At 42.4% G+C, this 17,036-nt stretch overlaps 1 protein-coding gene across 2 annotated transcripts in view; it reads left to right on the top strand.

Annotated features, from left to right (window-relative positions):
• Positions 1–17,036, top strand: part of LOC122321326 (uncharacterized) — a 105,301-nt gene that overhangs the window by 87,909 nt on the left and 356 nt on the right. The window lies entirely within an intron of this gene.

The following is a 17,036-nucleotide window of genomic DNA, read 5'->3' as shown; positions in this document are numbered from 1 at the left end:
GCTTCCCTCTTTTTGGCATGACTCTCAAGCACTCATTTGTTAAGTTTTCTGGCAGCCCCAGTCGAGGTTGCGGCGGAGAAGGTCTGGCTAGATGGAAGGAAGTCGTAGAGCACACAAAGCAGTGTCTAAGCCAGACTGACTGCCTCCCTCATGTCGCTGCCTACAGAATCCATATGTTAATGCATATGGACATACATTTTGTTGCATTTCGAGTACTACGTTCTGGCAAGACTCGAGAACTACTGACTCAACTCGAGCACCTAACACCGAGCTCCGATTCCCGAACCGTGACCCTTTACCCAAAGCTCGCAACGACACTTGGCCACTCGAAGGAAACCAAATGTAGCCGCACACACATCTTACATTTGGTTAAACTTAGTGGCTTCCTCTGGCAACTTGTCGTGCATGTAAATCAAACCAAATTTGTCCATTTCAATTGCATCCTGCCGAGCAGCAGCACACATCGAACACGGGATGCCGGAAGATGGAATTTGCATTTTGAATCCGAATTTCAAGCAAATAGGACTGTAGTTGGAGGCGAAAGAAGAAATATCCCGAAGGCGCCGCCTGGAAAGGTCATAGGAAAGCGGTTAGCAGAGTGAGAAATGGCATAATTGGGACTTTGCAGCCACAATCGATACTATGTCACGACTTTGATAGCTTACTCACATTACCCGTGTGTTTGCTCACGTCCCATGAATTCACTGATTACTCTGTTGATTCCGATCAGTAATACATGTCTGTCGAGCCAGGGTAAATTCGAGTCGTTTAGGACCACATCGAGCTTCAAATTGTTTGTCGAGAATTCGTTTAGTGAGTGAGTGTAACGATGAGGCATCCTTATAGCAAAAGATTCTTTTCGTAGACTGTAGGTAGGTTTAAATTGCCCAAACAACTCTTAATTGTTTTTCCACTGAGCCCAGACCATACATATATGTTTTAAAATCAGAACAGATACCCGGGCCATAATATATGTACATACATACATATGCGCCACCCGTTCTATAGGTGGCCGGAGGAACTGTCAACGCTCCGCTGTGAGACACATAAACCTGACGGTGTTGTTGTCCTGGCAACATTTATAATCGAAAAATTCTCTCAAATACATTAAAAATTCGAGCAAAAAGCAACGGAGCCGCTCTGTTTTGTGTGAGACCGCAGCGGTTGGAAAATAAAAGTTATGCAGGCAGCAGACAATAATGGAGTTGCTTCCATCCCAACCAGAAGCATCTGACGCAATCAAACTTTGTTTGCCTGAAAATAGATTAAAACTGCAGAAGTCGTCAAGGCGCAGGGAGGAGCGGGAGCAATCACCACGGTATAAGCAAAGCCAGAGCTTTCTGTGTTCATCCGCCACAGGATGCCATAGGATGCTGCTTCGATTAAATTGTCTAGCATACACAAGAGACTGGATGTGGTCGGTTTGGCTGCCTCAAGCCACCGCGGTATATAAGAAATTCGCTGCATATCGAGGGCGGTGGGCAGGAAGCCAGGAAGCCAAGACACAAAACAGACATCGGTCGGTCAATGCTCCAACTCCTGTTCCAAACACTTGTACTCCAGCGTTGGCTGCATCCGGGACCAAACCCCATTGGCCAGCTGTCCAGTTATCCAGGCATCCAGTTGGCGCCCCAAAAGTTATTAATAGTTGGGAAAACCGCTCGACGACGTCTGCAATTACCAAGGCGTATCGACATGGTGACTGGAAAAAATGGCATCCAGTGTCCTGGGGCCTTACAGCGACCAGGTATGGCCATCGATTACTACGACAGCATTTTGCAAATAGCTGACATTCCTCTGCTCGCCGCGTGTCATACGAATTGCCCCAAGGGCCTCCACCGTTATAACCAGCGTCACCGCCATCTCCGGCTTCCTGTGAGAACTCCCACTTCCCATCACTGTGTTTCCGCACACAGCCCTTCGAACGACTTCATTTTCTTGAAAGTCGCTAAATAATTGTTAAGACCAGCCGCTTGTTCCAGCCATTCTTTATTCTCTGCGCTCCTGCCTCTCCGGAGACGTGGAAATCCGAGCCAACCCTTTTCAAGAGACTCCTCCGAAAGACCGCTGTTTTGTGTGCTCAAATCTCGAGACAATAATTTTTATGGCATAAAATTTTAGTTTTGCTTTTATAGTTTTTCCTTTCTTTTCGCACCGCACCGCACTGGCATAGGGTCGACTGTAAGGCATGGGATGGGAAAGCAATCCTGCAGTTTGCCTTGTCGCTATGTAAAACAAAAGTAAATTGCCATTTTTTCTAAGAACTTATTTTTTAGTGCTCTGGAGACGAGGGAGGCATGAAAGCGACACAAATGGCTTGCGTCGGGGGCTTAGCCCCGCATTACTGCAGAAAGAGCCGGCCCGGACTACACTGAAACGAAAACAAAGCCATATTGGCAAGTCGATAGTGCCTTTTGCGGTTGTCGTTTGTTCTCGTTCACAGAAGGTTGGGCATCTGGGTTCCATGCTTAGTGTAAACTTATGGAAGACACTGGCTGGCCCACTTTGAGCCTTCCACTGGGCCTGAAGAACTGGCGGCAGCCATTCGTCGCGTCTAGACGGCATTTCTTTGATGTTGTGGCAGTGGAATTGGCAAATGGCCTGGCACGATGGGGCGGTGGGGTAAAAGGAGCCCTTGATGGGTGGCGAGAGGAAGGACCATGCCAGAACCCGGAAACAACGGCCGGAGTTGCAGATATCAAGTAATAAGCAATGCGTATTTGCTGTCTTTTATGGCTTCAAAAACATATACAGTGTGGCTATACACACAACCTCCGAGTCCCAGTGGCAAGGACGCACACATCCATGGAGACGTTAAATGCCCAACTAATTTCGCGGTAAATGTTCTGGTAACTGATAACCGAATTGAATTGAATTCCTCAATAAAGGCCCAGAGAAAGGTCTGCTATAAAAAAAATATTCATTTTGATATAAATTGGATACAAAGACTCCTAGAACCCGAAAAGTGATAGACTTAAGCTCCAGAAACACAATTCGCGAAATTTATTTTTTGTGTTATATTTTATGTGTACTCATGCAACACGCCCGCTGGATATTACGAAGCTGAAATCCGTGTGAGCCGAAAAATGCCTATGGCTTGGGTTCGGTTCTCAAACTGATTGGGTTTCCCTAGAGTCCCGTTTAGGAAACTAACAGCTCGTGTACCTATTTTTAGCATGTGAATAGACACTCTGCGGCAATACCATTCATATGCATGAGCGTTGGAGTGCCATGAGTGGTATCGTTTTACCCATCTAAGTTTCGGATGACTTCAAGGGACCGCCGTAATATACATAATTTATTGCCCGCGAAGGCTAGTGCGATCCCTTGACATGTTTGGAAAATGTGTCATTATTTATAAATCTTTTCGTATACTTTTCGTAAGAATTGTTATCATTTCCTGGTAATGAAACGCAAACGATATGCTTAAAACTAGAGTACCGACCAAATAATGTATTTTTCCTGTTTTTCCTTTAGAACACGCTCGATGGGATCTTTAAAGCTAACTAATTGCAATTGTAATCAATTCGGAAATCGAACCGTCGGAAAAAAGCTAATCTAGTGGAACTTGAACGAGCCCGAAGAAATTTAAATTTTAGCGCTGGAATTTCCGTGCTGGGGCACGGAGCATCCGCGCACATTGCTGAAATTTTAATTCTAATTACCTTTGATCTTTTTTAATCGCAAATTTGTTGTGGATTATTTTGCAATCTGATTAAATGCGAATTTATTTAGGCCAGCGTCTGCACATTTGCCACTCACTGCACGCCACGAGCACGTCCAGAGCAGCCGGCGCTCCGGCCTGGCCCTAATGAAAACGAAATGCGCTTATTTCGGGACTTGGGCTCAAGTCCTGCCGTGGCACACGGAGAAGGCCGTGGGCCGGAAATTAACAGATACAGAGATAAATGGAGCTTCTCCTGGCTTGGCCTACTAAGGACTAGAAGTGCCTTCAACGCGGATGCAGCTGCTGCAGGCCCACATTGCCATTGCCACAGTGGCTCACTGCCACAGAGCCGCTCACTCCTTGCCCACCTCGCCGACAAATTGTCGGGCAATTAATGGCGGGCAGTTTCATTTCCTTTTATTAAGTCCGGGACCTCCAGTTTGCAAATTTGAGCATGCACATTTAATAAAGTTCCTTAATCCACCCGGTGGGTGGTGTTCCGGCGGTGGGGTCCGGCCATCTATTAATGACTCAGCCTGAGGCGACCGCACTTCGAGCGATAATCAGTTACATTTTGACGGGCTCGAATTTATCTATTCCCGAGTGTAAGTGGCATAATGGGACAGCACACGTCCATCGATTAGAATGCAAATGGCGCTGGTAATGAGGCAATTGGACACATTCGTAAGGTGCCACAACAAATGTGGCGCCAAAAGTCGCCAGGCGCGGGTGGGTTGCGGAGTTGTCAATGCACTTTTCACACGACTCCTCTCCAGCTCCCAGGGTATTACTGCTGACAAAATTCATTTTGGTACAAAACCACATAATTCCAGGCACTTAACTAACAGCCAGACAATTCGACATCTCAGCTGTAAGAGGGTCGGGCGGAGGGTGATGGTTATGATGTTGGTTGGCGGCTGTCGGTTGACGACTGGCGGTTCTACTGGCAGCACCATAAAAGTGCCCTGCCACACACACACGTAGGCGGAATGACCCATTAATAGACGTTGTTCCTGACGATGAATTCATAAATAGGGAATATGCCTCGCCTCGTCTAATGGCAGTGGCGTGGCTGCGTAAAGGAGGAGGTGGTGTCGCGGAGGCGGGAGGCAAGAGGTGTGGTGTTGAAATTATACCGTCCATGGCCAATACAGAATGATTGATGAAAATTTCTGACGCTGCCTATGGATTGCATGTACGTGTCCGATCAATTTCAGTCTGGGTCGAGTCTTGCTCCAGTTCATGTTCGCCCTCGCCCCCACCCAGACTCTGGGCCATGGCTTTTAACAATTTTTATTATTATGCACATTGAGCACATGTCATAATTTGTGAGTGTGTGTGTGTGTCTGCGGTTGTGTGTGTGCGTGAGGGGGGTCGTCGTAATGCTCTCTGCGGTTGGCTCACATGACGTATGTGCAATATTAAGTATACGTCCGTCCGAAACAAATTAAATTGTATTACAAAAATGGCGAGCAGCCACGCAAGCGGTGGTGCGCGGGGGCGGTGCAGAGCCCAGGGACCCAGGGGTCAAGGGGTATGCATGTGCACATAAGTGCATCGTAAAAGAGCAGCAATCGCATATTGAACTCAATTCCCGTTGACAATTTAAGCGGAAAATGGGAATACATATCTCCCAGTCTGGCAGGAAGCATCTCGATTCAACCATTTGATTGATGATCGACAGGGACGGAAATATACCCCCTCTCCACCATTAAAAAACGGAATTCACTCACATGATAAAAGTTATTTCGGGAATACAACAAGGAGAGGCATGAAAATAGTCTCAGGTTAATTCAAAGGGGCGCTTCCATTACGCAGCAAATCCAGGAGGTTGAATAAGGTTCCATACTATGTGTATCCCAGTTTCCTCGAAGCTTTATATTTATTGCGCTTAGGACGGCGTGTTAAAAATCGAACGTCTACATGGCGACTCTTTTTTTTCAGTCTCCGAGATCCAGAAGCTTGTGTAGACACACGGATGCATTTCGACAGGAGATACCGAGCTACATTGCACTGTTGATGTTAAACAAAAATATATAATCTTTGTGGGTGCGGAAGCGTCCCCCAGAATACAATGTTTATTTGCATATTCAATATTATTGGAACCCCGCCAGTGTGTTTGCGTCCGCTGATTTTAAAGGGCTTAAAACTAAACCGAATCAATTACGGTGGACCACAGTTACATTTTTCTGTACAAAGTTGCAGCTTTCTGCTTACCAATTTGGTTCTATTCGATTAAATCAACTGATTCCAGCCGACACTTCGCCGAAGCAATAAAAGTCAGCCCCGCCGACCCAACTCTGGCCGACATCGTGTCAGGACACAATTCCCAACAAGCCACACCATGTAGTTGGGTTAAGACCTAAGAAATGTGGCAATCTTGTCTAGAGTCTAGACTATCATCAAATTAAATTTAAACTTTTTGCCACCAAAACCGGCGTAAAACTTGCGCCCTCGTCCGAGTCATCCTTCCTACTCCCGAGCTCTCCTCGCCCGCATCCCGCAGCTATCTTCTCAGTCCTTCAATCACCGACTGAACGCGAGTGGCGTGGAAATACATTTTTGCGAATTTTTTCGCCTCCGTCTCGTGGTGTTACGAGCGCAATCAAAAACGAAAGTTTTGTCGCCTGTTGCAGCGCGCGTGATGGGGCATTGATGGGGGATAGGTTTTTTAGCTTTCCAAAAAACAAAATTTTTGTTTTTGGAAGTTTTGCATCGCAGCACAGGAGCCACCGCTCACATTGAGTGCAGAAAATTGAAAAGGGCGTGCCAGTGGCAGCTGGTGACTGGGGTAAAAGTAAAGAAAAAGTCGCTTAAATTAAAATTCAAACAGCAGTTGGGAAAGCTGGGTGCCACGTCAAGCAGCGTGGCAGGGAGGCAGCCAAGCGTTCAGGCGTCCAAGCATCCTGACATTCTGGCATCCAAACAGCCCAACGGTACAAGAAGAGGCAACTACCACAAGGAGGATATGCCGAGGTGCAAGAAATTGAATATTTGATTAGACAGGGCTGGAGATGCAGAGTTAACCGGAGACAGTCGGAAACAGCTGGCGAGCTCCGGCTTGAAACTTGACACTGGTGTCGGACTCGGACCTTAGATATCGGCACGAATTGAAACTTGCACCCCGGCGGACAGTGCTGCCCGTGACCCGTGCTCCGTGTCCCGTGGCCCATAGCCCGTGGTCGGTGGCAAGAGGCCAATGACGAGGCAACATACCCCATATGATACGGCGATGATTGCCCTCCACTCCCTCCGTGTCCCCCCGTTTTTGACCCAAGTACGGCAGCCTTGGGGCTGTATTGGCCCAGTGTTGTGTTGTGATTGGCGTGTAGCTTGTTGACAGGCTCGACTCACCGCGACTTATCGGGCTTGCAGTTTGCCAATTTCCGACATGCCGCCTTTGTTCGAGTTCCAGCGCGATTTGACACATGCCACCGATTCTCCAGATGTCTGGGTCAGTCACATTAGATGTATGTACATACTATATGTAAATGTGAATATTTCGTGTGCATCTTGGGGATATGTGACAGGAGCCAAGGTCAATCACGGGTGTGCACCTCTTCATTTCTTAGGGGAGACATTTAGTGACTTTGATTCCGCTTATCCTCAGCAGCTTTTCCCTCATTACGCCCTCTAAACTTCAAAAACTTTTTTGAGTTTATTTTGTAAACAAAATGCCTTAAAATGGCCTTGAAATTGTTCAAATTTGATCAAAAACCTTTCCTCATTTGGTGCTTGAAAGATTGGGGTTTTGGAGTAAAAAAGTATCGATCTGCCAAATGTCACTATCCCGTATAAGTTGGTAACCGAGATGAACGCGTTTGTATGGACAGACGGGCACGGCTAGCTGGCCTGTTGATGATGTTAGGGAAAAAATGGCTCTGCAAGCCAGAACCTATGTAGTACTCCACGATAACCAAAGAAAACTATCAAGCTTTGATTTATTTGTTTCAATAATTTTTTTTTCAAATTAAGGAGTTTTCCGAAATTGCGAGACCAAAGAATTAATTTGTTTTATAAATTTCTTACCAAGAGGACTTACACTTTTAAAATATATTATTAATTACTTAATTAAAAGCAACCGTTGGGAACACGATAGCATGTCACTCATGTAATAATATTTGGAATTTGGATATTTAGAAACTTTCTTTCAAAAAGTTCTTTGCGGTGATCTCCTTTGAATCAATTTTGTACATACATATGTACGTCCAAATTGAAACTGAATTGAAAATGAATCAATTTGATTGTTTCCTTTAAAGAATTACTAAATTCGGGTAAAGAAAAGGATTTAACAAATTTTTATTTTTGACAAAATGGTATTGCATCGTCTAACTTGAAAAACAACACGTAGGTATTTTGCTGACATTTTTGAATTCAATTTAAAAAAAAAAACAAGAAAGGAAAGCTAACTTCGGGCGGAGCCGATGTTTATATACCCTTGCAGTTAAAACCGGATATATATCGCAAACATCGGATATAGTTGGCCGATCCTTACCTGAATAGGAATATATAATCCAATTTATTACAATACAAAATCTAAAAAAAGTCCCAAACTTCTATCTTCGGAAATACGAAAGTTGATATTTCTACCAAATACCATTTCCGATCGTTCAGTTATATGGCAGCTATAGGATATAGTCGGCCGATCCTTATGAAATTTGGCATGACGTAATGTTTTGCCAAAAATAGCTCTCATGTCAAATTTGAACTCTCTAACTCTAAAAACACAAAAGTTATACCATTTCCGATCGTTCAGTTATATGGCAGCTATAGGATATAGTCAGCCGATCCGGGCCGTTCCGACTTATATACTGCGTGCAAAGGAAAGAAGGGTGTGTGCAAAGTTTCAAGACGATAGCTTTAAAACTGAGAGACTAGTTCGCGTAGAAACAGACAGACGGACAGACAGACGGACAGACAGACGGACAGACGGACATGCTCATATCAACTCAGGAGGTGATCCTGATCAAGAATATATATACTTTATAGGCTCGGAGATGTCTCCTTCACTGCGTTGCACACTTTTGACCAAAATTATAATACCCTCTGCAAAGGTATAACAAGAAAGGAAAGCTAACTTCGGGCGGAGCCGAAGTTTATATACTCTTGCAGTTAAAACCGGATATATATCGCAAACATCGGATATAGTTGGCCGATCCTTATAAGAATTTAACCCAATTTTATTAATACAAAACCTAAAAATGTCCCAAACTTCTATCTTCAAAAACACAAAAGTTGGGTCATTTCCGATCGTTCAGTTATATGGCAGCTATAGGATATAGTCAGCCGATCCGGGCCGTTCCGACTTATATACTGCGTGCAAAGGAAAGAAGGGTGTGTGCAAAGTTTCAAGACGATAGCTTTAAAACTGAGAGACTAGTTCGCGTAGAAACAGACAGACAGACGGACAGACAGACGGACAGACGGACATGCTCATATCAACTCAGGAGGTGATCCTGATCAAGAAATGTATATACTTTATAGGGTCGGAGATGTCTCCTTCACTGCGTTGCACACTTTTGGACAAAATTATAATACCCTCTGCAAGGGTATAAAAACGGTTTTGTTTATTACCTTAGTACCTTGATTCAAATTTGAATTATTTTGATTATTTTGAAAATTATAACTGCAAATAAATCATACGATAACTGGAAACGATAGCTAAAGAAGTCGAGTTATTTATTTATTTATTTTGGGGTTATGGGGTATTTGGAAATCTCTCCAGGGGTAGAAACTAGCTTCGATGCTATACATTAGTCTTTCAAGCTAGTTATTATTACAATATATAAAAAGTCTTGTATGGACTTAAATAGTTTCAAACCTAGTGGTATTTTAGTTGTTTTCATAAACTTTAAGATAGTCTTAATATTGGTGTTGATTGGAGAGACATTATTATTAGTAGTGCTTTCCTCTGTGTCAAATTGAGTAATCAAATATGTGGCTTATAGGATTGCTTGTATTGCATCGTCCACGATAGGGACGTGGTTCTATCATGAAGATGCGTAAGTTTCGAGTACCCAAGTTTAGTCTTTGAAATGTATTCGTGTCGAATCTATTAAGATAATTATATAATTTTTAAGCGACATCTTATTTTCATTCTTGTAGTAGTAGTATTCTGACGGAACATAAATATTTTATTTTCTTCTTAATTTTAAATTGCATTTAGGAGGAGTAAGAGTTTCATTTTTAAGGATGAGTATAGATTTTTAATAAAGGGTCCGAAAGTCTAAGTTTCCCGTGACTATGACATACAAATTAATTGTGAAAATAGTTATCGCAAAAATACATCTCTTTTTTTTAAATGATCATAACCAACATTGTTTTTAAAATTCACTTTTTGAAGCAAAATGGTTCTAGAATGCATAGCTCATTAAAATATTATATATCAACTTCCCAACCATAATGGTAAAATCTTCGAGTTCAATTTTTTGTAAGTGCCAGTAAGATACATATATCGGTTACGATCCTTTAGCAAAAAGAGCCCGATAGATGTAGATTAGAAAAAATCAAAAACAAATGGTTTGCTTTTTTTGAAATTATGAAGAAAAAGCTACAGAAGTCGAGTTATTTCGGTTGTAGTGTACATATGTACATATATATGTAAAAATTTAGCAATTTATGATTGAACCAAATTCATTTGGAAATATTATGTAGTGAACCGAATGGTATTGTATTTATTTTTTAGAGTATTTTCCAAACGCCCCATGTAAAAGGCATAAAAAACGAGCTTCCACCGGCAGTCTCTAATATGAGTTCGCATGAAATATACGCTTAATGGGAGCCATCAAAAGACAGTTTGGCACCAATACGCACAGACAATTCCAGTTTTTTAATTCCGGTCAAAATTCAAACTTTTTGCCCGGCGTCCCTATTGAACGCGGTTAACTAAGCGGCGCCCGGAGCGCAAATGCGACATGAAGCAATTTGCAAATAGGATTTGAACGAGCCAGACAACGAGGGCCTCATAAAGGGACAATAGCCGTACATGCCGCTTGCCACTTGCCCCGCAATACTGGGATATCTGGGAAAATGCAAAGCGAATCGGACGGACCGCCCCGAAAACAAAGGCATAGAACTGGGAAAAGAATTAAAGAAGAGCGCTTCATTTAGCAACAAATTGTTGTGACAACAAAAGTAGAATGCCAAAATTTTGTTGGCCCGTGTTTTTCTATTTTTGTGCTTTATTTTTGCCGCTTCTATTGCATCCGTGTCCTTTTTTGACGGTTCAACAACTTTTGCCGCATAAACACTCTTAAAAAACAATTGCCAATTTCCATACGACAAAATAACGGCAAGCGTCGAAATAGAGCGGAAAACAAAGAAGCAAATAAGTGAGGGGTCCCAGTTCAAGTCCGCATCCGAATCGAAATCCGAATTCAGAGAGGGCGCCAAAAAATAAACGAATCAAACGAGACGAAACGAACCCAATGCAATTAAATTTGTTAAAATCGATTTAAGCTGACATTATACAATGGTTGGCCGGGGATATTCCAGACAATCGGCCGAGCTGGCTTCGGACCGGGCTTTTGGGGTTCAACTCGGTTAGTTTCGAAATGGGGCACGGGGCACGGGGCTTGCACGGAAAAAAGGCTTGGAGGCATCATGTAGAAATTGCAACCGCAAATGGTAATAAAAAGACAACGTTAAATCCAACAAAAATGCTTTACATGCCCCAAGAGATCGCATCGAATGGAAATGTAATTTTGAATAGCTTACAATTGTTCAGGCAAATTCCGTTGCTAATTCATTAAATCTGCCTAATCCTTGGAAACGTTTGCCGAGCTATGCGAAGATTGACTCTGCTAACCAAACCTATTTTCGGCAGGAAATTGAAATGAGTAACAAATGTTAGCCATGCAGCTGAGAGGAGTCTGCTGCATAATTTATGCTTATGTTAAGCCCGAACTGAATTGGGCTTACTGAAGCTGAGGTCGAATTCAAATTATGACCATGACCGACCCCCCGATTCAGCCCCGTAAGAAGCTCGTTTCGCTCATCGCTTCGGAAACTCTCCTCGCTCCCGGTCATTCGTGGGAGTCCCCGCCTTCCCTATTTTGTTTTATGACGGGCGCCCTCAGACACCTCACAGTGAACTGAGCGATCAAAATTTTACGCGAATTCTTATCTGACTGGCGGAAAACGTTTTGCTTTTCCGTCGAAAAAGTTTATTTACCAAGTTGGTTTTGTTGCAAATGGCTTGATTATTTAATAGACTGCACATTTCATTTAGATGTGGCTAAGAGCGCAGCTTTGATGAGGGTCTTACCTAGAACTTACCACCTTCTACTCCCCATTGTCCTGTGCAACTGCCCGATTTCTCCATATTTTCGTCTAATTATTTTGAGGATTTGTTTGCAAAAACCTGTGGCTATTATAAAAAGCTTTTCATACCCAGTTCTTCTGAGAGTACGGGGTTGTGGTTATGTTTTTGAAAAAGACTGTTGGGTGGAGGCTTTCAAACTATTAAATTTTCGATGCCAGACAGCGAAGTGAAAAAGATAACAGGAAAAAAAAGTTAAGGCAAGTGTGTGGTTTTTGGCGAAGTCATACCCATTTTGATGCTACTGTCTAAGTAGATAAGGCGGTGAAGAATGTGACAAAATTGAAATTAGCAGTTTATCCTTATCCGGCATAAACCTACATGCAATAAAGCTTGTATTTATTTTTATAAAGTCTTTTCATTGTCATTTTGGCAAAAAATTATTAATGCAAAAAATTTAAAATAATATCCAAACCACAAACATATTTTTCCCCAAAAAAATCAAAAGAATAGACATGAAAAATATATATTTTTTAGCTTTGAAAGATAATAGTATTGGGTGTCAAACAGTTTAGACCTTCTTTATGACTTCTAATTTTAATCTAATTCAGATTGCACAGCAGTTGCTGAGATATAAAGTTCCCCCACCTATCACCCGAGACAAAACTAGAGTAATTTTAATTCATAATTGGAAAAATATACAATCGGCCATTCCTGTTCTCAAGTTTCCGTTGAAACCAATCCGTCGCTGTCACCTTCTGTAAAAATTGTGACAAACTCTGAGGCGATAAAGCACCTGACAAATTTGTTGGTGTTTTAAGTGGAGGCTTAAGTCTTCCAACCACTCGACAGACGTATCACCTTGGTAATTTTTGACACACAGCTTAAATTAGAAAAACAAAAGACTCTTTTTCAAGCTTGTCACACAATCAAGAAACACTAAAAATTGTTCCAAACTGACTTAAACTTTTAAAACTTGCCCGATTACTTAATGTTGCCGGAAAAGGGTGTATAGTTTTTAGTTCGTTAGCCCGTACTGCTTTTCACCGGATCAGTATAAGTATAAGTACATATGTAGGGCCGCCTGTACAGCTATACAGCTGTACACTCAGTGCAGGAATTTCATTTATTGACCCAAGCCACAAATTCATTATTGCCCACCGCTGTTGATTTTACCTGAAAATTCTAATTTGCGGACAGCTGGAAAGCAAGGATTGTCGGCAAACTTTCCACTCGGAAAACTGAAGCGAAAAAGTTTCAGGCACACGCACACATGTGTGTTAAGAGAACTATTTGTGTGCGTATTAGGGCGGACTTTATTCCACGGACATGTCGCAATAGAATTATTCAAAAGTCAGGAAAGTTTCTGTGAACGAACGTGACAGGTCTGAGTGGAACTGCTTTAATTCTTATTAATAACGGAAAAGTAAAACGGAGAGGAGAGCGACATATCGATGCCATTGTACAAATAGCTTTTGAAACTTTCGGTTCTAGTTTTTATGCCGCATGAGTCATTTTTGAGGTAAACTTTAAACAAAGGCCGGGCACTAGTCCACCCTAATGTGCGGACTCCACTCGATTATAGCCAAAGTCGGTTAAAGGTCAAAGTAAATAGTTATTGATTGCACATTAGAAAGTTTGAGAAGGTAATCCAACTTTGTCGCGGATCTTGGCCTACGAAATTCATCCTCATCAGACCCAAGAACCGCCGACCTCGAACCCCAAACTCTCAACAACAAACCCCAACCTCAAGCCCTGCTCCACCAATGCCAGCCTGGGAGCCGAGCCCCACCCCTCCAGCAGCCTTTGTGAAAGCCGTGCAACAACAAATGAAAGCAACAAACGGGTAACAACGAACAACTAACGAAAACCCATTGAGCAAATATTTAACAAAGCGCAAAATTGCAGCGTTTTTCTTTTATTTGCATATTTAATTTGTTTTGAGGTTTTTTCTTTCCGAACAAAAACCGCTGACACAGGCAGCAGCGACAACAAAAACAATCACGAAAACTGTGCGCAAACAAAGTGGAGCAAAAACAACACACACTGGCTCAAAGTACCGCTATTCGTCTGTCCGTACGAACGAAAGAGCATTGGTCTCTCGTTTCGTCTCTCTTACTCTTGCATCGCCTCCGCCTCTTCCCCAACCTCTGTCTCCGCCCTAACCGCCACCCTCGCCCATCTTCCCGCTCACCTCCTGACTAAGAGTCCCCACTCAAAAACAGTCCGCGGAAAACCGGATAGACGAGCTTCCTGGCCGCCACGCCTTACCCTGCCCCGCCCACCAAGCCCCATCCATCATGTGTATCTATTTTCGGCCAGGGTGTGCAAATTAGGGGGGATTGGATTACAGGCCGCTGGCACACGATACCACACATTATCGCTGGATAGAAACAGATCGCTGGATCAAACCGCAGCAACCAAGCGATTCCAAGAAATCTGGAGTGTTGAACAGTTACAAAAGTTCGGCAGTTAAAAAAGACATATATTCATATGTACACTGTACACTGTATATGCATGTATGTCAAGGCATATGTGTACATTTTAATGTTTCGAGTAACCCTTGTTGCCATGCGAGCAAAAAATAAAGTTTTTTTGCCGCTGTTAAGAAATAAAAAGCCAAAATATCGTCACACAAAAAGCCTTGTTGTGTTTACATTAAAGCTACATATTTGCATAAAATACAATTTATTCATTTCAACTAAAAATTTGTATGACTATATGGTATGAAATCAGCCGAGAGTTAACTTTGAAGGTTTTTGAAGGTCCGCTTCAGGTTTGGATTACTTCTTTGAGCAGTATCTGTCTCTCCCTAAAAATGGTCCAACGGAGCTGATACTTCCCAAACTTGTTTGTTTTCGTTTCAAACGAATACTTCTTACATGCCGCGCTATAAGGTCAGTCTTTTATAGCAACATTTTAACTACACACGCCATGAGCTATGCTTAAGATACTACGTACGTATGTGACTATACTACGTATAGTATGTGTAAGGCCTAAAGCGGTTCATTCGAAACTTTGTGTATTATCGAGTCGGTACATTTTTTACTCATATTCAAACTACATGCATCACCTTTAAATTGTTGGCTTTAAAAATATTGTGGATGGTTGATATTGATCCTATATAGATTGGAGACTATATACATTCAGAGTATTTAAGTTAAATTTCAAGGTAAATACAAGCCTTTTGTTAACTTTAAAGTTATTTGATGGTTGTATCTTTGAAGGTCTACAAAAATGAACAAGAATCTACCAAATCAACATTAGGAATTAGATTTGTTTTACCTTTCTTCCTATCTATCTCTAAGAAATGGTCTACAAGGAAGAACTGCTCATACTCGTATAAAACATGAAAATAGTCCTCTTTATGTCGCTTTATTGTGTCAGTCCTTTTTATGGATATTTTAACTACGTATGCCTGAAAGATTTATTTATATATGTGGAATGTTCATATATTTATGTTTAAGCTCCCAAGCGGTCTATTAGTAACATCTACATATTCGTAAGCTATCCATTCCAAATATTTTTTATTCGTTCGTATTTTAAACCACATTCATCACCTAAATATTTTAAGCTTTGCAGTGTTACAACATACTTACACACGAGTATCAAGATAATAATATCGAGGTTCAAATTAAACTTTGTGCAACTGCAAGGGTATCTATGATTCGTTGTAGTAGCGTAGAGGCTTGTTCTGTTGCGGTTCCGCAATAGCTTTTAATTCCTAAATAATTCATTGTTGGCTGAGTTTTACGCTGGTAATTGGCTTGTTTCAGAAGTTACTGTTGCGGTGGATTCCTTGCTGCAATGCCCATCCAATATGGGACGAACATCGGCTGGCGCCTAGTGGATGGAGCGTGGCGCGGCCGGAGTGAGGGATCTGGGCGTCGTTATGGTTGGGGCCGGAAAATGTGTTGACGTCAGAAATGGCGCTTAATTAAAGCCAAACCCAGCTCAATGCTAAAAAGGCGGTCCTTCACTCTCAGAAATGTTGTCTTGTTTGCACTTGCTTAAAAGAAAAGCTTCTCGGCGTCCTTTTCGGCCCCTCCTTCGGCATCGCAACCGCCGCCGCCTCCACGCCCGCCTTACCGTCCAGCCATTCAGTTGATGGCTTACCCATCGTAGCGGATGGGCGTAGCAGTACTGTCGCAAGTCAGTTAGAAGCCGCAAACTGTCACAGTTTAACAACATTTTCATTAATCAAGTCGTCGTAGCGAGTGCCACCTGAAGAGTCGCAGAGCGGCAGAAAGCAGAGAGGACGAGAAGGACAAAACAGGACCAAAGAGATTATGCCAACTCGAAGGATGCAGCCGAATTTGGTTCACTAGTTTCGCTTTGTTTCTGCTTTTGTCGTCCCCTTATCGTTTGCTTTCTCCTCCATCTTCTTTCTGGTAGCTAGCGGTTCGGATCCTGCGTCATGTTTGCCGTACGCTTGACATCGTTCTTGGGCCTCCAGGTAGCGTCCTGTTTCGCTTTTACAAAGCTCTTCCCTGCGAAATTACCGCTTTGGGCACACTTACAATCTGCCACTGAAAACTCTCGGCCACATGATACTCCAGGGGCATTGCCACCTGCCGCCGGCGATGGAGTTAAAGCCACAATCTATGATTTACCAAGAGCAGGCCGAGACACCGTACAAATACTGACAGCCTATAGGAATTCAAAATCATAAATAAATATAAATACGTAGCTCAAATGTCATTGTTATAATTAAAAATTTCTTTCGGCTCAACGACTTGATTAAAAAAGCAGCCTTTTTGGTTTCCTTTCGTTCTTATAATTGAATGCAAACTAATTGAGTAACCACAACCATTTAGTTTATTTTTATGGAGACTGATTCAGTAGAATAGCTTAACTTGCCCTTAATAGGCCTGCCATTTAGGCAAAAAATGGCCAAATTTTACAAATAAAGTTATTGTTTTCATTTAACGATTTAATTTAATTAAGAGCAGGCAATTAAATATAAGTCAGGAATGTGACAAAGACCTTTGCTGGGCTAACCAACCGAGCCACTCTGTAACGAAGCGAATTCATCGCTATTCGCCAAAAAATAATCCTCTTATGTCCGCGTTACGTTGCTTTCCGTAACGCAGCAGGCAGTAGGTTTTG

The sequence above is a fragment of the Drosophila bipectinata genome, chromosome XL (genome assembly GCF_030179905.1).
Source record: "Drosophila bipectinata strain 14024-0381.07 chromosome XL, DbipHiC1v2, whole genome shotgun sequence".
Taxonomy (NCBI): Eukaryota; Metazoa; Arthropoda; class Insecta; order Diptera; family Drosophilidae; genus Drosophila; species Drosophila bipectinata.
This window is presented reverse-complemented; position numbering and strand designations above follow the sequence as displayed.